Source organism: Manacus candei, unplaced genomic scaffold (assembly GCF_025592945.1).
Source record: "Manacus candei isolate 608988 ecotype Guabito, Panama unplaced genomic scaffold, ASM2559294v1 h1tg000086l, whole genome shotgun sequence".
NCBI lineage: Eukaryota > Metazoa > Chordata > Aves > Passeriformes > Pipridae > Manacus > Manacus candei.
In genome coordinates this window covers 3598147-3621818 of record NW_026138134.1, presented here as the reverse complement: position 1 = coordinate 3621818, position 23672 = coordinate 3598147, and the positions used below count along the sequence as shown (strand labels likewise).

General features: G+C 48.5%; 1 protein-coding gene across 2 annotated transcripts in view; it reads left to right on the top strand.

The window, feature by feature from the left end:
* The first annotated feature begins 2320 nt into the window (after window positions 1-2320).
* OPCML (opioid binding protein/cell adhesion molecule like) overlaps window positions 2321-23672 on the top strand; it is a 335600-nt gene continuing 314248 nt past the window's right edge. Inside the window, exons 1-2 of one of the 2 annotated variants that reach the window (XM_051812505.1) lie at window positions 2356-2397; window positions 7318-7358. The gene's annotated coding sequence lies outside the window, so the exon portion shown is untranslated. Of the gene's footprint in view, window positions 2398-7317; window positions 7359-23672 lie in introns of both variants that reach the window. The other variant, XM_051812506.1, reaches the window with a different exon arrangement.

The following is a 23672-nucleotide window of genomic DNA, read 5'->3' as shown; positions in this document are numbered from 1 at the left end:
ATAGGTTTTGGCAGCATAAAAGTCTCTGTTGAACAAGGGGATGGGGAAGGTGTGAAACTTGATTTTGTATAGTTTGCCCATGGAATTTCAGCGAAAGTTCCTCAACAGAAGTGTCAGGGGATATTTTTCCATCAAACCCAAGCTCAAATCTCCTGATTCTGGTGAGAGCTACAGCACTCTTACGTTAATAATCATCATCTTGGCTGTTGGAGTGCTTTTGCTCCTTGGAGATTTGTCTCCATCTCACCCTGGGACACGTTTGCTGGGTGTTGGAGAGCTGGCCTTGAGCTCCCTCCAGATTTTAGCAGGTGAAGGTTGCTGTGCTGTGCCTCTTTGGAAAGTGGATTTCTCACAGACTTCCCATCCTAGTACAAACTTCCACCTTACTAACACAGGTTTTTAACAAACTCTTTGTATATCATACAGCAGAGAAAGCAGGGACATATGTTTGTGGGCAGCAACAGTCCCATTGCTAATGCTCCATCTCCTCCTGCCCTGGGATGAAGGTCACTGGGGCAGGGTGGGTTGTCATTCTCTTTCCTGGTAGAAATGGTCAGTAATTCCTAGGTGAGAGTAAATGAGTGACTAGCATGTCAGGAATTCACCAGGGGCCAGTTGAAACCTCTTCCTTCCAGCATGGCCCCTGCTTACACTGAGTTCTCTGCCACCTTGGGGAGCATCTCAGAGACACGTGGGGTGGCCCCCACGCCTCCTGTTTGGGTGCTCCCATACCAGGTTTTTGTGCTGGTGCTGGCTCTGTGCTGCCCTAACTCTCCCAGCTGAAGTCTGGGTCTCCTCTCCTTGCTATTCTGCTGCCACAGGTGGGATAGAGCTGATGATGTTTTGGCGTGGGAGCCTCTGAGCTGGCCCAGCAGGTCCCCTGCGCTGCCTCCCATTGGGTTCCCTCAGAGCTGCTCATAGGAAAGCTCAGTTTGCTCAAAGGCTGCATAAAAAAAGGGTATTTCCATCTCTGGCAAGGAAGCACTAGGATCCAGGGATGCTTGGAGCTGCCTTGCTACCTCCAGCTCTTCCCCCACATCCACGTGGACACAGCTCTGTATGGGAGACGGGAGGAGAGGCACCAGCACCGCTTTCCTTTAAGCAGAGATTTGGCTGTGGCTCTGAAAGCAGAATTAGAGGTAGGGTTTAATCATACAAGCTCTGAAATATGGGAGATTAAATCTTTTTAAGGAGGGCAGCTAAGCACTTTATTTTCTGTGCAGGAATCTTCAGGGGGTCGGAGACCAGAGAACTGGATTTAAAGCTTTTAAATTACTTTTTTTCTCCTGTTCTTTTTTTTTAAACAATTTTTTTTTCCCCCCACAATACACAGTTGGACAGGAGAGACTTTAAAGTGATGGTTAAAAAAGACAGAGAGAGAGAGAGAGAGAGAGAGAGAGAGAGAGAATGGGTGGAATGGAGATGCTTGTTGAAAATAGACATTAATAATGTTGTGTTGTGTTGAGTTGCCCAGCCACATTTAATCCTTAAAGCACTGGTCTGCTCTGGGAGGTGATTTTTGGGGAGGGAGGGAGACCTTTGAGGCGTTCCATGTAATTTCTTCATGCCATTTGTTGACAAATTTACTCCATGTAGTTACAGCAAAGGCATTTGCAGCCCCATCCCCTCTCCTGCTGCAGGTGGTCGTGGATCCTGGCAGTGCCGGGTGCTGTGGGCCCCCCTCCTCGGGGGCCCAGGGGTGATGTTTGAGCTGAGATTGGCGTTCTGTCTGGAACTGGGGTTTGTTTTTCCCAGCCAGGCGCTGCCTGCCAGCTCCCCAAGCCCTGCTCGGGGGAATTGGTGCTGTTTGGTCGCCTCTCTCCAGCCTGCCCGGGGACGTTCGCTTCTGTTTGTCTTGCGTTTTTCTTAATTTCACGGAGCTGAGGAGATCGATGGGAAGGTAGGCCTGGGATTTAAGGCTGCCTATAGCACAACGCTGTGACTGATGACCCCAGCTCTGCTGCTGCTCTCGGGGGTGGGAGCTTGCAGGGCTGCTGGTGCCAGGGCCAGCTGCAAGCCAAGGACTCGGTGCTGCAGGAGGGGTGATGTCCACGGGAGGGACGTCGTGTCCTTCCCGCATTTGCTCCTACCTGGAGACTGAGTGTTATCCGTGAAGGTCACGGTGCCGTGACCACCCTGGAAAAGGAGTGCTAAGTCAGTGCTGAAGCCTCTCAAAGGCTGAGTTTTGTCCTGGGAGCCCTTCCTGGAGCTGCAGAGCATGGAGAGCTGGTGGGCCCGTGGCCCCCGGTGTCAGCAGAACGGTGCTGGAGTCTCGGTGCCGGCTGTATTGGAGATGCTTGTTGCCATAGAAACACCCTGTGGCACCGTGCTTGCTTGGAAGGAGGTGGCATTGGTATGTTGGCAGGAGCCCGGTGAGGACATGCTGCACTCCAGCAGGTATTGCTCCGCTTTTCCCACCTGGAGCAAGTGCCTTTGGCCACTGGGTGTTGTGGATGGAGGGAAGAAGGGTTGGCGTGGGCGTCTGTACTGGTGGGGCTCCAAAGCTGAGCGCTGGAGATGGTGAAGGTGATGAGGAGATCACTTTGGTGGTGCTCTGTTGTCCGCCTCGGTGCAGTTTGTTCCCACTCTCTCCGTGCCAAAAGCTGGTCTTCACCCCGGAAAAATGGTTTGTGTAGCCCCAGCTGTCCCCAGGGAGACCCCTCTGCATCCCTCCAGCAGCGTGGCAGCCTCTGCCACCCCACCTCATCCCCAGACTGCTCACCCTTCATTTTAATGGCCCAATTCCACCGAGCAAATGAGGCAGCGCCTTCAATCCCTCCCCTCGGTCTGCCAGCTAATTAGCACTCCATTAACTTAACGAGGTTCTCCCAGCCACCCTGGACATGGACAGAGTGTGTGCAGTGCTGCCAGGCGAGGGGGAGGCAGCAGCCAGGCTTGGCTGGACCTGGGGGCTGCGGCAGAGCCCTTGTGGCTGGGCAAGGGTGGCTTTGCCCAGGGTCTTGGGGCTGCTGAGGCTTTGCTGTGCTTTTGAATCCATAGTGGGAATGGCCAGGAAGGGGAAGGGCGGCGGGAGTGGCTGGCACTGCTGAAGGAGCTGGGTGTAGGTGGGAGGTTGTGTAGGCTGTGATGCTCCAGCATCCTGCACAACCCGCGCTGCCCTGTGGCCAAGGGGGTGGAGCGGGATGCAGTGCCCCTCGGAGCAGCTTCCCACCTTGCCCACTGCCCAGGCAGCACAGCAGCCCTGCCTCGGACAGCCCCAGCTCCCTGCCAAAGCTTTGTTTGTTGACTGAGTTAAATTTGCAATTTCATGGTTTGGTTACAATGAGCTTAGTTTATAAAATTCATGAGCTGTTTAGGAAGTGTTGAGAGGAGGGGTGAAAAACACGCCCGAGAGTCCACGGGCAGGGGGGTTTGTGGCTGCTGGCACATGCCAGAGCGGGTCCTGGTTTGGGGACAGTGTGGGAGGAGCATGGGGGAGCCTCATGCAGGGGGACAAAGGGATGAGTCCCCGTGGGAGGAGAGGTGCTGGCTTCTCCTGGTGTCACCCACTGTTTCTTGACCCGCACACTGGGCTGGGAGGTGTGCAGGGCCCTGTAGTTCTCCTGGTGGCCTGCAGAGAAACGTCAGAAAAACAAGAAATCATTTCAAGGCTGGAGCTCAGACGCTGCAGGCTCAGCCTGCTGGTTCAGAGTAGGAATTTGTGGTTCTTTGGAGGTTTGGTTGGGAATCCACAAAATGAACTCCGTTCCCTGGAACTCGGGAGGGTTGGGACAGGGAGAGGCAGCTCCCAGGAGCAGTCCCCACATGGGCAGTGGGCTTGAGCCCATTGCTGGTGAAATAAGCTGGTTTATCCCCTTGCATTTGACTTTTCCAAGAGATTTCTTTCCATCCTTTCCTGTGTGTTTGGGGGCTGACTAGGGAGCAGTGCAGCCCCCCAATCCCACCCTCCTCACCACTGGCTGCTGCATCCTCCATGCCCCCAGCAAAGGTGATGCTCCTCCAGGATCCCGTGCTGGACCTGCTGATGTGCTGCAGTGGGAATCAAAAGGCAAAGGGTCAGGAACGACGTAAACAAATATTAGCTAATTAACATTGGATGCTGGGGAGCTCACGGGGAGGAGGAAGGGGAGGGCTTGCCAGAGGATACAAAGCCATGAGGTGCCTGTCCTGCTTGGCAATGAATGTGAGTGCATGAGCTGCCATGGCTGGGGCTGATGTTACTGTGACATCAGGAGGGGGCTGGTGTGCTTCCAGATTCCTTACCAGTCAGAAAACACCCCTGGATTCCACTGCAAATGCTAAGCTGTTGTTTTTTGGTGTTTTTCAAAAGAAACTCATTATTAGACTGACAGAGTGCATGGTCTGTCAATCTGTGGAGCTGTTCATAGACACAGGCCACAAATAGCCACCAAAAAAACCCTTTTCTTCCAGTGTTTGTTGGGTTGTTGACTCCCCAGTGTCTCTGATTTCAAAAGCTTGGGAGCATCTCTGCCTCTCTTTGTATGGATGTGCTAAACAAAGCCCAGAAGTTATTGGTGGAAATGGAGCTGTCGATCAGGGCAGGCAGCTGGATCTGACCAGGATGTCCAAAAAACTCTGAAGGGGAGGTGATCCAGACAGACACCTGAATTTCATTCTGGTGACCTCTCCAGCAACACTGTCCATGAAGAAACCTTGCAGTTGCTCTCTGTGTTCTTTTACAGCCTTTGGCTGTAATTAGTATATCCCTAGCTTGGTGAAATCTCTATTTGCAGCCATTCACCATGTAAATGTTTCCCTGTGAAGCCACTGGGCTTTTCTGGGAATCCTCATGTGTTTCTCTAGGAACATGACACACATGACATATGTTGATATACAACATGCAGGACCTAAGTGGGTCCTTCAGCTTGTACATGGGAGTCAACGTGGCTGGAGCCTGTCTGGAAGGAGGTGCCCTTCTTGTGCCTCGCTTTTGAGGCACATCTTTTCCATCCAAAGTATTTAATCACCTAATTTGTGTTAAGGAGCATCAGCTTTTCGTTTCCAGCTGTGTCAGCACAGAAGACGTTTCCTTGCTAATGAATTCTGGACTTGAAACATCTCCTCTGTGTGTGGGGGGACATGAAAGCCCGGGGAGGGGACGAGACTTGGAGGTGCCTCGGGAAATTGGGGGCGAGGGCAGGACCGAGCACGGGGACGAGGCCACCCGCAGCTCCTGCTGCATTGTGCTCAATCCAGTACCCAAATTTCAGCCTTTTAAGAGGATTATCAGGTGTCTGTTTGAATTACTCTGACACGAACAGTCACTCAGAAAATGTACATTCGTTTGAAAGGTCAAGTACATCTGATTTCTGCGTTTGGTATGCGGGGGCTTCATCCTTTCAACTCTGCCTTCCTTAATGAGATTCTTGTTTCAAAGAGTCGCGCTGTGCCCGGGATTTGACGGAGTCAAGTGTGGTGGAGAAGAGTTTTTGTTATCATGTTTACCCTTTTATCTGCCTGTCCTTTGAAAGCTCCGTGGCACACAGCAAGGATGCAACAGGATGGCCAACAGGGGCTGGTTTGCCAGCAGAATGAGGGGGTTTGGGGGAGGAGAGATGGAGGTGTGTGAGTGGGGTGCTGCATCACCAGGAGTTGTGATTTCTGCATGGGGAGGCATCCAAATGGAGAGAGGGCTCAGGGCCTTTGAGGAGACCCCCAGACACCACTGAAGCCTTGGGGGGGTGGGGTGTTATCAACTCCCACAGAAACCGGGGAGGAAACAAAGCCAAGTTTGGCTTGGCCTGGCAGAATTGTGTTCCTTGATTAAATTAATGTGTATTGATATTTCTCCTGTTGTTTTGACTTTGCAGGCTGTTTAAATTCAGGCTTGTCACAACAAAATACAAAGGAGGTTGCTCAGAGATTGATTTTTTTTTTTTTCCTCCCTCTCTTTAATCCTGTCTCTGAAGATGAGTATTTTAAAATTTTATTTTTTTTTTTTTTCCTCCCCCTACTTACTTCCAGGTTGACAGCCAGAGGAGGCTGCAAACATTAAAACTGTTGCACAAATAATTATGTTAAAAACGCCGAGCGCACATTATGGAGGCAGGAGCTCCTTGATTGTAACGTACGAATCAATTTTCTGCGTCACAAAATTACTGACATCCGAGTTTGCTCTGCTGATTTATTCCCTCGAATGACGATGCTGTGACTGCCAGCCTACTTTCCCTGGAGAGGTGTTTGGTTTGGTTGGTGTTTTTTTTCTTGATGGGTGAAGCTTTGGTCTCCTCTTCGCTGTCAGTGCTGTCTCCTCCCTGCCTGTGCGTCGGTCCCCTCCGCTGCTTAAAAACAGAGGCTTTTATTCAAGCCGCGTCCCAAAACGCTCCGCCAAGTTAAATAATGTAGTCACAAAACCAAATATTGAATAATGACTGAGGGAAGGATTAAGGGAGACAGCCAAGGAACAAAAGAGGGATTCTCAAGTGTTTTGAACACAAAATTGAGAAGGCACAGATGCGCAGGAGGCTTTTTCTCTCTGCAGCCAGAGGACACAGATTAAAGGGGTCCTCCCAGGACCGTGCACCCCCAGCCAGCTTAAGCTGACTAAATACCTCCTTAAATCCAACCTTTTCAGCAAGCCTGGCTGGTTCGAGGAATTTCTGCTGGAAATACATTTGTAGACTCATGGAATGGTCTGCGTTGGAAGGGACCTTAAAGTTCATCTCGTTCCAAACCCCCTGCCATGGCCAGGGACACCTTCCACTAGAGAACCTACCACTAGAACTTTTCAAAAGGATGTTCAGGGAAAATTTCTTGGGGATTTTTTTGTGGTTGGTTGGTTTGTTTGTTTGTTTCTGGTGGAAAATTCCCATGGAGGCTTTTCTGGGCTCACTTTTTGGAGAGAAAACATCATTTTTCGGTTGTTCCTTGGGAAGGCTGCAGCCCAGGCAGCACCATCAACCCCAGTTCTTTACTCGATTCCGGTTCCGTGGGAAGATTTTAAGGAAAAAATGCCAGGGGTGGGGGGAAAAAAAAAAATCACAGGCATTTCATTTCTCATGCAACTCGTGGGATTTTTCAAATCCACCTCTGAGTTGTTGAGTTGCAGTAACCACAAGGTGGGTAGTTATTGGATACTCATATGGTGAGAAAGGAATAGACTGAAGGAATGAGCTTCAAGGCTGCACAAAAACTTATGTAAATGTCTTCTGTATAGCTCGGAGAAAATCTAGGACTCCTCTAAATCTAAGAGTTGGAAATTCACCTGGGAAGCCATAAATTCAGTAGATGTCTTCTCTTCAATAAATTTGAAATATTGGCCAGGGAAGAAGCATCCCTGTTTCGCAGGAGGAGTTACTGGACCTTCTGATTGTTTCTTTCTTTATTTTCCTGTAGGTCCAGAAGCGGTTGAAATGTAGCTCAGGATAAATTGCAAGGTGATGATTTACATGACAGGTGACACTAGAAAGCACATTATTCTAGGAGGAAGGATGAGATGGGATGTATTTACTGCCTGTCTGGGCAAATTATCTGCTCTCAGTTGTCTGGCATGTGCTTGTGCAGGGAATGCATGTGTCCAAAATAGCCAATAAAGTGGATGTGGGGAATAACAGTTAATAAATGCAACCCCCCCATGGCTGTGGCTGCATCCCTCACTCTGAACTCTCTTTAACTCCCTCGCTGGAGACAGTGGTGCTGGGGATGGTCTGAAGCTGGTTTTGAGGGAGGAAGCACTCAGCCAAATTCCTTGCTGCTTGTAGGGGTGAGAGGAGCATGGCTTTTGCCAGGAAAAGGAGAAGGAACTGTATTTGAGGGGACATCTGTGCTTGCAACCCTGTGTGTTGTGATACTGGAGCTGCAGAGGCCAACTCCTCATCTCACCTCTCTTACTTGCTGAGGTTATAATGCCCCATCCCACCAGGGAAACTCCTCATTTGAGATCAAGCAAATTATCCTGTGCTGGCTGCTGCTGTTCCTCGCTCCTGCCAGGCTGGCTGTGATTTACCCTTAATATTTATCCCTCTTCACCTTCTATTTCTTACTGATGAGTAAAACAAAATAATGGAGTGGAGGTGGTAAACTCTAAGCTCCTGCCATCCGAGGGGACTGCAGCTCCCAGGCGGGGATGGTTTGGGAATTGCCATTGCAGTTTTGGAGCCCTGACCCCCACCGTGTTACCCAGCCCTGACCCTCCCCGTCGAGGCTGCTTCAGCCCATATCTATTATGGTTGGATTGCTTGTTTTTCCAGAAGGCTTTTTTTTCCTGTCCCTCGGGGCTGTTTGCAGGATGATTGCTTTTTATTTTTGTGTGTGTGTGTGCCCACTGAGAGCTCGGGATCTCATCTGGCTCTTAAGGATATACTTCTGCTACCTAGCAGGTATTGTAGGTGGATGTGTAAATGAGTATCCTTCTGTTTACATAGAAATGGATATATAGTATAAAAACAATTTACTTGTAAAAGACTCATCCTGCCTCCAGAATATGTTTGAATCTTAACACAAGACAAAGTAATTTAATCCCTCCCAAACCCATATGTTGTTTGCTTCTCATTTTTTCCTGCAAATTTTACCTTCATCAAAAGATAAATCAATTTGTAGCAGCTATCGGCAGCTCTTTAAGCTGGAGAATTGAACAGCTTAATTAGGGAAAATATATTAAGGGATCTGAGAGATGCTAACCCGTTCAGTGCCTCCTCTTGGGCACATATCTGAGTGGTCTTGCACGTGTCTGGGGCTCCGTAGATCCCCTCCAGTTTGTGTTTGCTGCTGTTTTTATCTGGTATTTTGTGGGGTGGGGATGGCAGGAGTGGTTTTACTGCCCTGTAAAACCTGGCTTTTCTAGGCCTGTCCAGTTTGAGGATTTGCAACTTATTGTCTTCATTATCTTCCTTTTTTTTTATTATTTGTTTAAATCAAAGCAAGAATAACTTCTTTTAATTACTTGGGGGCTCTCCCTAAAGCCCCTCCCCAATGTCTGTGAGCACCCCTGTGCTGACCCCCTGGCAGTGGCTGCCTTGGAGCGTGAGGTGTAGTCATGGCCTCACAGTTTACACACACAAATAGAACAGGAATGGTTTGGAGCACCATTTCCCAAACATTCCTTCTCATTCAGCACCGTTCGTATGTTTCGTTTGCACTTTGGAGAGGGGGGATGGAAAAAAGCACCCGATAAAAGTGCAAACCGCATGAGTCAGCCTGAATCTGCTGTTGTGCCTCGCTCTTCCCATTAGCAAATACCAGGGATGAGTGTGTGGGGAGGTGGGGATCCCCTCATCTCTAAATGACAGCTTGTTTCAGTTTTGAATTCATTAGTAACGCTGCTCTGATGAACACCCCCAGCCTTCCAGGCTCAGTCAATGCCAAGTGCTCCTCCTGTCCAGCATCCCTGGGTCTCCTGGAGATCCCAGACAGCAGGGTGGCTGCTGTTGATCCCTCCCTTGTTAAGATGAGGACACATCTCTGCTGGACCTGTGCTGGTGGGAGAAAGCTGCTGGGGCCTCAGCCCTGCTAGGAAGTGGATTTTGGAAAGGAGTTTCCTGCTGCTCCTGTTGGGGAGGATGAGCATCGTTATGATCAGCAGAGGTTTTCTCAGAACTGTGCTTTGCAACCCTCTCTCTAGGGCTCTTCCCTTGGGTGGTGCGTGGATACCTAGAGAAGAGCAGGCTATGCCCTGGCTCCAGCAAATAAGATCTTTTTCCTGCAAAGGCTGAGAATTCGCTGATCTCCCCAGGGCTTGTGGGATGGTGATTGGTTACAACAAAAAAAACCCCAATGTTTGGTTAATTTAAGCTTCAGCTTGAGGTGCTGAGATAAAATAGAGCTGATATCAGGATGGTCTTGCTTAAAAAGCAGAGCACTGTCTGCGCAGACCGAAGTGTTCTCCATCTGTTCCTGTGGCTGTTAAGAGCCAATATTAGACGGCTCTGCTGCAGTCTGGGAATCCGTGGTGAGTGCTCAAGGCAGAAGCTTCATGTGGGAAGTTTTTCCCTCCTTTGCCTTGCCTTAGGTTAACTCACACCCCAACCAGCCAGGCTGTGCAGAACTAAGTGTTCCTGGTGATGTTTAACATCCTCCACTTCTCCCCGAAAGGACAGGGACGAAAGGGGAAGGTGAAACATCAGCTGGAGGATCTCCTTGTCATCCGCTTGACAATCTCCTAATGGCCTAAGAAGTGGTTTCCTTGCTCTTGGAGCTTGTAACACATGACAGACCTTGAGGTTTCTCCTCTCCCACCTCGTGGTTTTTAGGGTTTTTTTTTTCTGCTCTGCAGCGACAGAGACCAAGTTTTGCTGCTGAGGGAAATGATGAAACTTAGAAAACGAGGTCTTTGTGACAGGCTAACACCTCGGATTGCTTTGAACTTGATATTGAAATACACAGACACAGTTTTATTCCTTCCTTGCAGGTGGCTTATTGCATGGTAGCATGTGGGGGTCTGTGCCCAGCCCCACACGTGTGTGTACATGCACAGTTATTCTTGCCTCAGCACAACGATTTCCTAACGATCTCTTACCCATCCAAGACAGATTGCTTTTCATGGTTCAGTGGCCGCAGCTCAGGCATCCATTTTAATCAATAGAACAGTCAAAAGAGAGAATAGATTTACTTGTTTCTGGTTTTTTACATTTAATTGAAAATTTTCGAGTGATTACAAACATAGCTATTGTATAGATTGTGGAGTTTAGAAGACAATAAGTGCCAAAAGAAAAATGTCCCTGGAGCCCAGGCTCTTCCCGTCGTGATGCACAATAGATGTTGGTGGTTTGTGCCTGGCCTTGTCCTTTCTTCCTCTTTCTCATGGTTTGTAAAAATCAGGATGGATTTAATGGGGTTTTATCCAGACACTTCAGGGAGGGTCTGCACTGGTCTGTGATGAACAACGTTAAATCCTCTTACCTGTGACGAGGGAGAATCTCCCTTCACACAGAGCACAGAAGTACCAAGTGACCCCTGGAGATGCATCATCCCATGAGCCACCTGGTCATCAAACACATGTGAGAACGGGCTGTAAAAACTCTCCAGATGCAATAAAAAAGGGTTTAATTGTAATGAGAGCTGCTTGAAAAGCAGTATCAGGGAAAAAGAGCTTTTGGTCATGAATAGGAGAAAATATATCTATTTTCTGTTGTGTTTTCAGCAGTTTTTCCAGCCTGGGCCTCTAAGGTGTCACAACCAAGTCCCTCCTTCAGAGGGGATGAATAATTGTTGAATAAAAGGGGCTTGGGATACTTGCTAGTGCCCGAAGGTGGGTGCTGCTGTGGCATTTATCCCTTACTGCTGTGCAGGTTAACCCTTCCCCACTGCACTGGAATGTTACATTTAATCTGTTTACTGTTGTCAGTGTATGTATCTAAAATGGGTGTGTTTGTGGAGGTACCACAAACACCTTTCTTTATATAATAATTCTTTTGAAATTTGAATAAATGTGTGCATGTAACAACAGTTATCTGATTTGTTGCGTGGTCTTGGGGAGGGGGGTCTCCAGGACCCCCATGGTTTCTGAGTTTGCAGATTGGATTTATGCCTGAGAAGCTCTGCCCTTTTTTTCTGGGGATTCTTTGGGAAAAATAACGAGCCATCCTGTCTCTCTGCTTGTAAATTTAATAAACCTGAAAGAAGCAGCACAGCAGCTGAACATATCAAAGCCATCGACTGTTAACTCCAGTGCAGGAAAACTTTAAAAATAGTCATCGAGACCCCTGTGCTCTCTGCAAAATGAGATCTGAGTCCTCTTTAAGTTGTTTTTAATAGCTGGAATTACTGAGGATTGGTGTTACCAGCTAATAGTTTGGGGAGCCAGCTGCCCGTTCGGTGCCCGTGGTGATATCATTTACACTGGTATTCCTGCCACAACCTCTCGAGCGCACGGGTCTCCTCGCAAATTAAAGCTGAGCCTTGTGTGCTGGGTGTGCTCTGTCTCCCAGACGGACAATTTCCTCGATACTTTTATTGTCATCTCTGATTTACTCAGCTTCATTGCCTGCTGGAAGCATATTTGTTCCAGCATGGGCCAAGATGTGACTCCGGAGGAGCCGCTGTCATCCTCCATCTAGTCAAGGGTGATGCCGCTGTCAGCTTGCACTAAGCGTGGCTTCCTCCCTCCAGCCCAAACCCAGGGTGCAGCTCTTAGGAAAAGCTGGTGATTCCAAGTTTGGAGATCCCTTCAGAGAAGAAAAGTGGGTCCCAGGGTGGTTTTGTTTCGTTTTTTGTCTTGCTTATCCCCCGGTACGAGGGTGCGAGCCGGAGAACCCCAGTGCGACAAGGGGCGATGAGTGAACACATCCTGCAAAAACATTTTGGATTTTATGGATTCATTGCCATTCCTCTCTTGGCAGCATTTTAACTCTTCATCCCCATAGCACATCATAGATTTGGGGTGGGTTTGCCCCACTCCATACCCCTCGCCAGAAGGAAATGAGGGTTTTGAGGAAGAACAGAACCTTTCTGCCATTTTCCTTCCCGACACAAAATCAAATTCTCCTTGAGGAAAAGCTTCAAATGCAAAACTCTGACCGGCCCAAATTAGGGGGGACTTAATTTACTGTGGTAAAATACTTTTGAGAGCAGCAGATGAAAACTGCAATTTAAGTGCCTAATATTATAATTATATACCGATGTGTTTTATTAATGGGATTGAATGCTCGTGGCTTTGTAGTAATGAGGTTTTTTGAAGATCCATATAATAGAGTTTTCTGATGGGAAGGACCCCAGCCTGCTGTTCCCTCTAAAAAGCACCTTGAAACTCGCAGAGCAGTCAGGGACAGGGTTAATTCATTGACTTGAGTGGTAATTAGTTGCCTGACTCCTGGAGGAGCCCTTCTTAGAGGGGAAGAGGAACCCAAAGCTCCTGCTCGCGGCGCCATATGGATAATATGAATCTTATTGTGGTGGGACGAGTGACTCTCGAGCAAATGAAGTGTTTTGGGAACCTTGGAGATGAAAGGTTTCGTGTTGACAAATTAGCACTTAGCAGATTGCTAATATTAAAGATCTGTGGGTTTGAACAGCGTGTTCGGTCGGTCCTTTCTAACACAGGGGAAGAAATAATTTTCCTGTCCTCTAACGTTATTTTAAATCTACTTCTGATAATGAACGGGGAGAAAAAATGAAACCCTTGAGTGCTTTCCTAGACCAGGGCACTCCCTCCCACCAGGGTTAGGCTGGGTCAGTTAAAATGATGCATGTTTATAACTCGCATGGTCCATGTGGAAAAACCCTGAACGATTTCACGTTTTGAAATAAAGTCTTTAAAGCAGACTTCAGTTTTAAAGAAAATGTTGAAATGGGTTATTCTGATCATTTAATTTTTTTTTTTTTCCTTATTGTGAATTTATCACAACTCAGTTTCCTGGGAATTAATTTTGACTTTGATAAAGCAACATGTTGTATTAATTATATTAATAGCCACATTAATTATATAGCTGATCGTGCATAAGAATTCAAGGCTTTCTAAGACTGAATGGGGAGAGCATTGAAAATAAAGTAGCAAATTGCAGAGCTGTTATAATACGAACTGGATGTTCCTTACTAGGTATCTTTTGACAGGGAAAAGTAATTTTTCAAAATCCACCACAATGCTCTTTACAAATCCTGCTTTTCTCTAAACACTCTCCTTCTATGCAAGAGCGTAATTAGCTTTTGTTAACTTCTGTATGGGCAGTTTTCATTTTGCACTTTCTTTGGATACCGTGGCTGCTTTTCTAAAATAGCTGGAAGTTTTGCTTCTTTCCTTGGCATCTTTAGTCTGCAATTTTCGTCACAAGAAAAATTCATGTTTGGCCTCCCCTCACTAGTTAAGTGTCCTTGATGCATTTATTTAGGAAATGTAAAGCCAGGCTAATGTTCACCTTTCTCTCTTTGTTAATTAACCCATTGTGTACAGTCATATTTTATTTGGCAGCTTGACTTGAGTGCCCAGCTGGGAGATGAGCCATGAGAGGAGAAACAGGAGCTTTGTGTTGAGTTAATATGTGGATTTTTGTAGCTTGTTGATGTTCCCTAGAACATCTGCTCCTTGGCACTGTCCATCTCAACCTGGATCCTTCCAGGAATGATGGAACAAGATCTAAGGAAGGAGAGGTTGGAAAATGGGGGTGCAGATGGGAAAATGGGATGTAGAATGAGAGACTCACCCTCCTGCTGAGGGGATGGTGTGTCTGCATCAAAGAGCAAAATATTTGGAACTTCTTCAGGGGAAAACCTACCTGTGTCCTCCCAAACCTTGTCTGGCTTTCAGCATCATCTTCAATCTCTTGTGGCAAGCTGAGTTTCATGAGGGTGGGATGGCAGGAGATGGGAAGATCCCTGTCCTCGCCTACATCCCTTCTGCTCTTCTCATCCATGGTCTCTGTCAGTAATGAGGTGGGAAGACTGGGCAAGGAGACAGCTCCAGTGCCACCCTGTCCACCCCCCTATTATCCTGCCTTATTACATTGTAATAAATTGAACCATTCCACTTCATTATTTCATATTTGAGGAGATTTATAGATTGTCCCGGTGGCTGAAGAGGCAGTGATTAAAGGAGCAGTGTGCTAATGAATGAGCCTCAGCACAAAGCCTTTTTAATTAATGCACAGCCCAGGGGCTGTAAACGCCTTGCTGATAACAAGCCTGGCCCATTCAGGACATGAACTGACAACTTTGCACAGAATGAAGGCTTATGTGGAGACATGGGTATGGTATTGAAATGGCAATTAAGGCTAATAAAATGATTTGTCTGCCTATCCATCGCCCTCCTTCGGAACGCCCGGCCCTTTCCCTGCCTCGGAAGTAATGGCAGGTGGAGATCTCATTTGGCTCCTCCAACCTTCCTTGGGTGATTTAATTTGCAGCCTGGCTGCTGCATCTGTTCCTTCACGAGGCTCTTTCAGTCGTGTTAGAGCCGGGTTTTCACTCCAGGCTATTCTCAACTCGCCTGAAATTTCCCTGAGTCAGATTGTTTTGTCCAGTGTTTTCCACTGGTATTTTTTTAAAAGCTTTTCTAATGGAGTGTCTTGCTGGGAGAGGAGGGAGTGAACTCGTTGGCAGTTGTTGTCCATCTATCCATTCATCCTTGACTGGGGGCTGGTCGGAGTGCTCAGCTAAGCAGAGAGTGGGCTCACACAGCCCTGGGATGGGAGGGAGCCTGCCAGGATGAAGTGTCAGCTTTGCTGCAGGATGGCCTCAAACCTGTCCCTGCTTTTTGATGGGTTTTGTGTTCCCTTCTGGCACATTCTGTGCTTGGTGGTGTCAGTACGTGCTGCTAAAGGCTCCGCGCTCTGGAAAAAGCGACTTTGAAAAAGTGCATTAAGGAACAAATCACTGCACAAACAGTGTTAATAAGCTGAAAGTCCCCATTGTCCTGGGGAAGTTACAGGGAAGATGAACAGCATAAGCAGGTGGTTGCTGCTCCACTGAATTTTGAGGAATTAGCCTGGTTTGTGCCAGATCCTGCGTGGTGCTGCTTTGGTGACTTTAATGCTCTGCTCTGGGTCAAGCAAAACACCCTTGATGGGTTCAGTAGCACACAGTGATCATGAGCTGAACCCAGCCAGACATCACTGATGTGGTACAGGGCTGGACAGCTCTGGAGTATTTGGGAATGCTCTGCACCTCTGAGCATCCCCAGTGGCTTGGGAGAGATGAGAACCCAAAGCCCAGCACCATCCCTTCTTAGCAGGATTCAGCTTCTCCATTTCACCTTACTGAATCCCTGACAGGTGAAAGCACTATTTTTCAGTAAGGGATGTGGGAAGAAGAGGTGGCAAACTTTCGAAACAAACAACAAAAAAAATAGACAAAGATATAAATGATGCTGCTTGTGGCCTGCAGATTTAATGATATTTGCCCGCTTGATTGATGAAGATGATGAACGAGCCTTCGTGGCCTGTTGAGGGTGAAAAGTCTAAGTACCAGGATGGGGAGTAAATCAATCACTTCTCACTCCCCTGCCAGATGGGTTCATCAGTTAACTGTGGTTCCCAACAGTCGTACATTACCCCTGGCTGAGGTGGCTGCTGACTCTTCTCTGCAGAGATCGATAACCCGTGGCCAGTGGAAGGAACACAACCTAAATGAAACCACCAAAACTCCTCTCCAACTTTATTTCTGTGTCAGATTTTGTTTGCTAATGCACACATTCCCATAAAGTGTCTCACAAGGGTCGGGCTGGGCGGCTGGGCCGTGCAGTGCTGTGGTTTTCAGGGTCAGGTCGGAGACATGAGCTGGAGCATGTGGTGGAACGTGCTGGTGGTTTGTTGAAGAACAATCTCTTGAGTGCTTGCAATGACCCTTTTCTTTTTTCTGTCGTTTTTTATGGCCTTTATTTAGTGTTTGAGCACTTGCTCATCATTTCCACGCTAAAGCCTAGAAGGTGGGGGTGAAGAAAGGTTCTGTCGCTACTTTGGGCAGAGGAATTTGGGGTGGAGGAGCTGAGGGTGGGGGTTGTCTCACCCAGATCAGAGTTGGACTCCTGTAGCACTCAGAGGGCTCATCCCTTTGGCATCACAAGATGTCCTCTACCTGCCATCACAATGTTACACCTTCTTTGGGGCCAGGACTGTATCTTTATTATTTTGAGAAATATTTACCTGACACTTGGCAGAAGTCCCTGAATTATTTGAGGATGTGTTGGTAAACAGGGTTTGACAAACAGTTCCTCAGAACCGTGTAACAAGCTCAGGACTTGGGATGTTCATCAAAAGTTTTTGGGGTTTTATATTTCCTGAGTTCCACCAACCTTGTAAGCAAAACCAATGTGATTTATGGCTTTGTGTTATGTTCCTGTGAAACTTGCAGGATTTTGATATAAAATTCTCCTGGCTTTAACTATCAGGTTTCACCTGAGTCCTGTTTTGGAGGCTGTTAATTCTTTATGTTGTCATTTCTGAAGACCCTTTTACAGCAGGAGCTCAGCATTATATAGCACTTAATAATGGGCATGTTGCACTCCAGAGTAAAGAACATTCCACCGTGTTCAACCCTCTTACAGTGATCATTGCAACTGCTGATGGCCAGGACAAATGTGCCCAGTGGTTTGCAATGGATTTGTGTAGGGAAGTGCCATTCTGCTCAAGTAGTTTCCAGTTTGTGATTTAGAGCTTAGAGGTGTGGAGGATTTTCACACCATCTGAGTTCAGTTGTCTGATAAAGTCCCAGGCCATGTCAGTGGAGAAGGAGAGGCTGTGAGCTGCCCTTGGGAGGAGTCCATCCCTCTCCTGACTTTGTGCATTGACCTCCCCAGTCTATAATCAGGACTCATTGGAGATCTGGCCTTAATTACCTGGCCTTAATATTATGAGTTTAACCTTTAACATGCAAAGGTCCCTGCCAGCCACGAAGAATGTGGTGGGAATAAAAGGAAGGAGTATGTTGTGGTGATGCAGGGAAGAGGGAGCTGAGGTCCTTGCAATGTGCTTGTCCAGACCCTGAGTTTTAAGAAGGGAGATCTTGTGGGCTGGGCTTGGTCTCATCACAGCACATGCAGAACCCACACACTGAACTTTCAACCCCAGGTGATGTAAGAACCGGAGGAGGGGTGGATTTCAGTCAGGGCTCATGGACAGGGATGCTTTAGCTCTGTTTTTTATCTCCTGGATGTGCTGCAGGCTCCTTCTGTGACCTTGGGGATGTTTTCAAATTTTTCTTTTCTTCCTATGTCTGTGCTTTCTAGGGCAGGGAGCATCTCTTACAATGTGTATTTAATCGAGGTTTCCCTCTCATTTGAAGTTTCTGGGCACTGCTTTTGATATCAATAACAGTCATGATGGCAAGAGACCAAAGACAAAGGAATAACTCCCAGAAAAAATAGAGCAGCGGTGCTCTCCTGTACTGGTAATTCAGGGGTAAGGAATATAGATGAGTTTTAACATGAAATAATAAGTACTGGAGGGCTTCAGACTGCAGTTCTAGTGTGGACTCACAGCTGGTGTGTGATGAAACAAGCTTTCCAGACCTCCTTGGGGTCTTTTTCCTGGGTGGGATGTAGGAAGGGGAATACAAGTGTTTCCTTGGAGGATCTGTTGGAATTCACAGGGATAGTTCCTAGAGCAGGGTTGTGAAATGGGCCCTGAATCACAGGCAGGAGCAGTGGAGTCGTGGAGAACCATCTCCCCCAGTAAATCCACGCAGCACCTAAGCTGAAAATACATGGGTTGAAGTTTTTCCAGGTTGGAATTGCTAGCTAAATCCAGGATTTCTGTCCAGCCCACTGCAGTCATTAGAGAGGGCCTTAAACTCATTCTCTCCTTTTCATTAGCATTGACCATTAGCTCTGGATAGCCGTGTTATTGATATAAATGTCTTTGAAACCTCCCGAGCTCTGGGCTTTGATGGATTTCATAGGCTGGTTGGGGAAAGTGTTTCTTTTCATCAGTTTTGAATTTGTCACTATTTCAGTGGAATCAAAGGGGACTTCTTGTGTTGCAAGGCAGGGAGGGTAGAAATACCAGATGTACTTTGTCTCTCTCATTCATTAATTCATATACATTTATCATAAGACTTCCTATTTGTCTCCTTTTTAAGATAAATAATCTCAGCCCTTCCAATCCTTTGTCAGAGGGAGACAAGAATGATTTAAGGACCTGGGAACGTTCCATATGACAAGGGGTACAGAGACTGGTATGGTGAGGCTGGTTGTTTCATTTTTGGAGGATTGAGGAGAAGGTGGAGATGACTGGGATGAATATCCTAGTTTCTCTGCAGATGTTCCTTGGCTAACACAGGGACAAGACACATCTGTCCACCCCACTTTTTCTGCTGCTAACACATTTCTGGGCTGTGTTCAGTTTGAGTTTAGTGTGGAATGAGGTAGATATGATAGGAGCTGTCTGGATGGCCTCTTAGGTCCTGAACCCAGAATGTTTGAGTCATTTACTCCGTAGGTGTGTTTTATAACTCAGCTGAGGTTATAGCTGCGGTATTTGTGTAAGATCTGATCTAGATCTCCTGTAATTGCAAGGGGTCTTCTAGAGGATTTGGAAGAGCTGGGTTGCCTTATTCCTCTCCTTCTGATTTGAAGGTTATGCATCACTGTTTTCGCCTGGAATACAACAGTCTTTCTTGGGATACTCAGAAGGATCAGAGGAGGAATACCTGTTTTAGGGTACTAATCCTACTGTAAATCCCAGCATTTGTATATCTCTAATAATAATTCCTGGCACTTGAATAGTGGCTTACATGCACACATAAAGAAACAGGGTAAACACTGAGCTAATCCTCTCAGTGCCCTGGGAGCAGCAAGGTGAACAACTGGTTAATGTTTGTGCAATGTCTGGGGTGGGGTGGGGCTGCTCCTGCTTCCCTGAGCATGGCAAGGACCCTGGGAGCAGGAGGATGCCAGGAGGGGTGTCTGGACAGGAGGCACAGCTCACCTGAGGGATGTCTCCTGCAGCACCCTGTGAGCTCAGATGGAACAAACTGGTTGAGGAATCTCTCCCTGCAGCCCAGCCTAATTTGTCCTGTCAATCCGGTGCTCGCCTTCCCGCGCTCGTATTTAGCGCCATTGATTTATTGGATTGCAGGAATATTAAGAACCTCAAACTATTAGTCCTGATTACAACTTCTTGGCGGCTTCATCACTCCATGTGTCTCACTGTGCTCTGAGGGAGACTGGTCCTTTCAGTGGCTCCTGGCAGCTACTGAGCCTCAATTTACCTCTGTCCTCCTCTCTGCCTTCTCCCTCTCCTCCCAAGCTTTCCAGAAAGTGCCTTTCTTGCAGGGACAGGTTTGGGGGGGCACAGTGAAGTGAAGCAGCTTTCCTAATCTGGGATGAACTCATCTGCAGCAGAGCCAGGGAGATGAGGTTGGTTGTGTCCTTGCCTTGATGTCCCCAATGCTTTGGAACTTCTCTCATTTCTCCTCTGCTGCCTCCCATCCCTTTGCTCCCTTTGGCCAGCCCTCCTGCAGTTAGTGCTGGCTTTTCTCTCCTACCTTGAGTGTCCTCTTTGAAAATCTTTTGTCTTAGAGCAGCCTGCAGAATGTTCTCCCGTCTCATCCCTTTTCTGAGTCCTGGATGCCTCCAGAAAAGAAATGGGGTCATCCTGAGTATGGATGGGAATGCAATTAGCTCCTCTGGAGAGATGTAAATACCACCTGCAAGGAGGTGCTGTGGTGGCCCTGGTTTTGAAGCTGGCCTGGATCAAGAGAAAAATAGCCTCTGGCAGTGAGGGAGGGGGAGAGCAGGGAATTTGGGGTGAGAAGAGTGCTGAAAGGAACAGTCTGTGCTCGATGCTGTGCCAGGGGGTGGTGTGTGCAGGTGGTCCGGGCCCCCCCGGGCTCCAGCTGGGGTGTGAGCACGGGGAGGCTGCTCAGAGGGGCTGTGTGAGCTTTTCCCTGCCAGCACCAGGGTTTGGGGGGTGTGAGAGCGAGCTGCAGCCCCCACCCCACACTCTGGCTGGGCTGTGTGGGGATGCAGCAGAGCTCATCCTTGTTGGCTTTGCAACCATCCTGTCCCTTTGCTTGGCTTTCCCCTCCTGTGGGGAACTGTGGGGTCACAAAGGAGCCTCCTGAGCCTTCAGGCTGGGGGACTGGTGGTGACCCTGCAAGCCACAGGGTCACTGGTGCTTATTCTCACTGGTATGGACTGGTGGGGTCCAACAGCACCCGATCCCACCACCCAGCAGCTGTGCTTTGCAGCAGGGGGCAAGACCTCATGGGCAGGGGGGAAGTGGCCTAGAAGGAGTTCATTAATTGGGGAAAAAAGAAAGAGAGAAAACTTTGAGCTGAAAGCTCCACACTGTCAAGATCAGAGTGGCTCCTACCACTGCAGTGCCCTCTAAATGATGCCAGGCACTGCAAAGGTCCCCCAAAATCTGGGTGGTTGGGATCCAGCTCCCTGTCTGGGGTTTCCAGCTGTGTGATGGTTTGGAGGGGATGTCATGTCCCATGCTGACTGTCACAGGTATGGGGAGAGAGGCAGCAGGCCCCCACTGCCCCCATCCCTCCTCCTCTGCCAGGGGAGAGAGCTGCATCCCAGATGCTGGGAAGTGGGTGGGTTGCTCCATCAGGACCCCATGTGGTGTCCCCACCCCTAAACCTCCTTCCCTGCCCTCCAGAAGGCTTTGTGATAAGAGCTTCAGCTCCAGCCCTGTCCATCTTCCATCGCTCAGAGCCTCAGAAGTATTTCAGAGGAAGTGTTTGCAGAGTGCTGGCTCGAGGCTGGGTAACTCATCCGGGAGTAATGGCTAGTGAGTAATGGCTGGGCTGTGCTCCACAAGGACCTGGCCCTCTCCCTGTGAAAGGCTTTCCATCACACTTCCCAGCCCCGTGGCCACGCACTGCTTTAGCCTAATTACACAGCACTGCTTAATACCCTGCAGCCACAGCAGGAGGGGATTTCTGAGCTTCGACCGTCTCCGGCTTTCACTGCCCACTCTGAAGAGTCAAGGAGCACCAGGGCCTCCCAGTGTGGATGTCACCAGAGAGGGGGCACAGAATCATAGAATATCCTGAGTTGGAAGGGACCTATAGGATCATTGAGTCCAACCCCCAGCCCTGCCCAGACACCCCAGCAATCCCTCCCTGTCCCTGAGAGTGTTGTCCAAACACTCCTCGAGCTCTGTCAGGTTTGGTGCTGTGCCCACTGCCCTGGGGAGCCTGTTCAGTGCCCAACCACCCTCTGGGGGAAGAACCTTCTCCTAATCATCCTAAAACCCATCCTATCAGGATGGGTCCTGTTTCCCCACCTGTTCTTTCCGGGATAGGACAGCAGCATCACCTGCAGCTGGAGTTTTAGGAGCTGGCTCTTGCATGCAGCAAATGGGAGCAAAGGGCACTCTGGGTGGGTTTAGACACATAAGTTAGTACTGAAAACTCCTTCATCTGCCTCCACCCCTCGTGCTGTCCTTTCCCTCTGCCATCCTTGCTCCCTGCAGCTCAGTGCTGGTGCCTGGGGGCGCAGCAAAGGCGTTACTCACGGAGCAGCCAGCCTGCTTAAGGACCGAAATTTATTTCATTTTCTAAACTGCATCTGGGAAAAAATAAGGAGCCATTAGGCTGTCAGTTGTCAGAGCTTTACAGGAGCATCAACACATCGTGTTTTTCTTTACTGAGACATTAAATGTGTCAAGAGCCATGATGGACTGTCTGGATCAGATTCAGAGGGCAGATGGGATGGCGAGCGAGGGCAGAATGGATTTCTGTGGCTCTCCCAGTGCTGCCGGGCTCCAGAGTTGTAGAAGCCTTTGGAGTGTTCTCTTTCCAGAGTGTAAGGGCAGAGTCCTTCAGCTGCTTCACCTTAATGGGACCAGTCACACTGGTATCTCCAGGGATGTCAGCAGGTGGTGCTGAGGCTTGGGTGCTCGGTCCTGCTGGCACCACTGGGTGAAGCAGGACCACATGTCTCTGGTGCAGCACTTGTGGGGAGGATTTGGAGGCTGCCCCAGCCAGCAGACAGGAGCGTTTCTCCCCATTTTCTCCCCATCAGGAGGTTAATGACTGCCTGACCACGGCAATATGCTGGGGCAGAGAACTGACAGGGAGAGCAATGTGGAAATCGTGACTTAAGCTAAGGAGAATTCAATGTGAATGGAGGTTTTATGGTTTTCCCAAGTATAGCTGGACTCAGGATCTTTATTTTGTTTCTCATGAGTTTTTCACATGCCCAGAAACCTCCCAAAGCCTTCAACATCACAAGGCTCTCCCGAATGCAGTGTTTGGTCTGCATGTGCATGAGATGTGTGGCAAATATTTTATTTCAGATGCTGGCATATTTGCACTGGCACTGACTGCATTACATGTGAGTGATGAAAGGCCCTGTATAAATACGGTGTTTCCACTGGTATTGATTGCATTATGATTGCAATTACATTTGCAATGGAGCCGACTGTATTATGTGTGTCATTAGATTGGCACTCATCATTAGTGCTTGCCTCTGGCCACTTTATTTTTCCTTGAGTCGTGTCTGGAGCAGGAATTGAGCTGTGGAAGCAGAGAGGCAGAGGCAAGGCTGGTTTTGGAATGCTGTGTTTTCTCAGCAGCACTGACCTGCCCAGGGCAAGGCCTCTGTGGTTTCTGGACTCCAGCAGGTCTTCCCACTCGTGCAGGTGACTGGCTGCTGCTCTCCTGGTTCTCAGTACCCTCAGCTGGATGTCTCCTCACACGAGGGGTGACTGAGCAGCTCTGCCCTCCTGGCAGCTCCTACTGCTGCCACAGTCCCTCCTGGGTCGTGTGTGTTCTGACAGGGACCTCTAAAATTCCAAGATGCCATTTAAAACTTCCTTCTTGCTCTCCGTGCCGACCTCCTCATTACAGAACCTAATTTCCTCAAATATTCTGTGTAGTAAAATATCTCCTCTTCTCTGACTCAACCTCTTTTTTTTTTTCTGTTTTGTGAGGGGGGTGCTGCGGGCTCAGAGGCGGTTTTGATATTTTCCAAGTCAATATCCCTTCCTGCTAAGAACAAGATGTAATCTGTGTGTGTGCCTGTTCACAGGCTCGCACTGAGCAAGCACCGCGTTCCTGGAACAGGAAGAAAAAGGGATGTGCATTCCCCAAATGCAGCAGGGAGCTCTGACATTGCCTTCTACTGGCCTCTGAAGCTGGGGAGAGGATTGCCCTTTGCTCCCCTGCCCTGGAAGTGTCATCCTGGATGGGGAGGGAGTTCTGTGCCTGCTCCTTGCCCGAGGCCGAGACAGGCTCCGTGGCAAATTGATTAGGAGCAGATGCTTTGAGCTCAGGAAGGGTTTTCCCTGCCTGGGCAGGTGTTAATGGGAAAGGTTACAGGTATGATGGGGAGGGAGGAGGGGCAGATGGATAAGGCAGGGGGTAGGAAA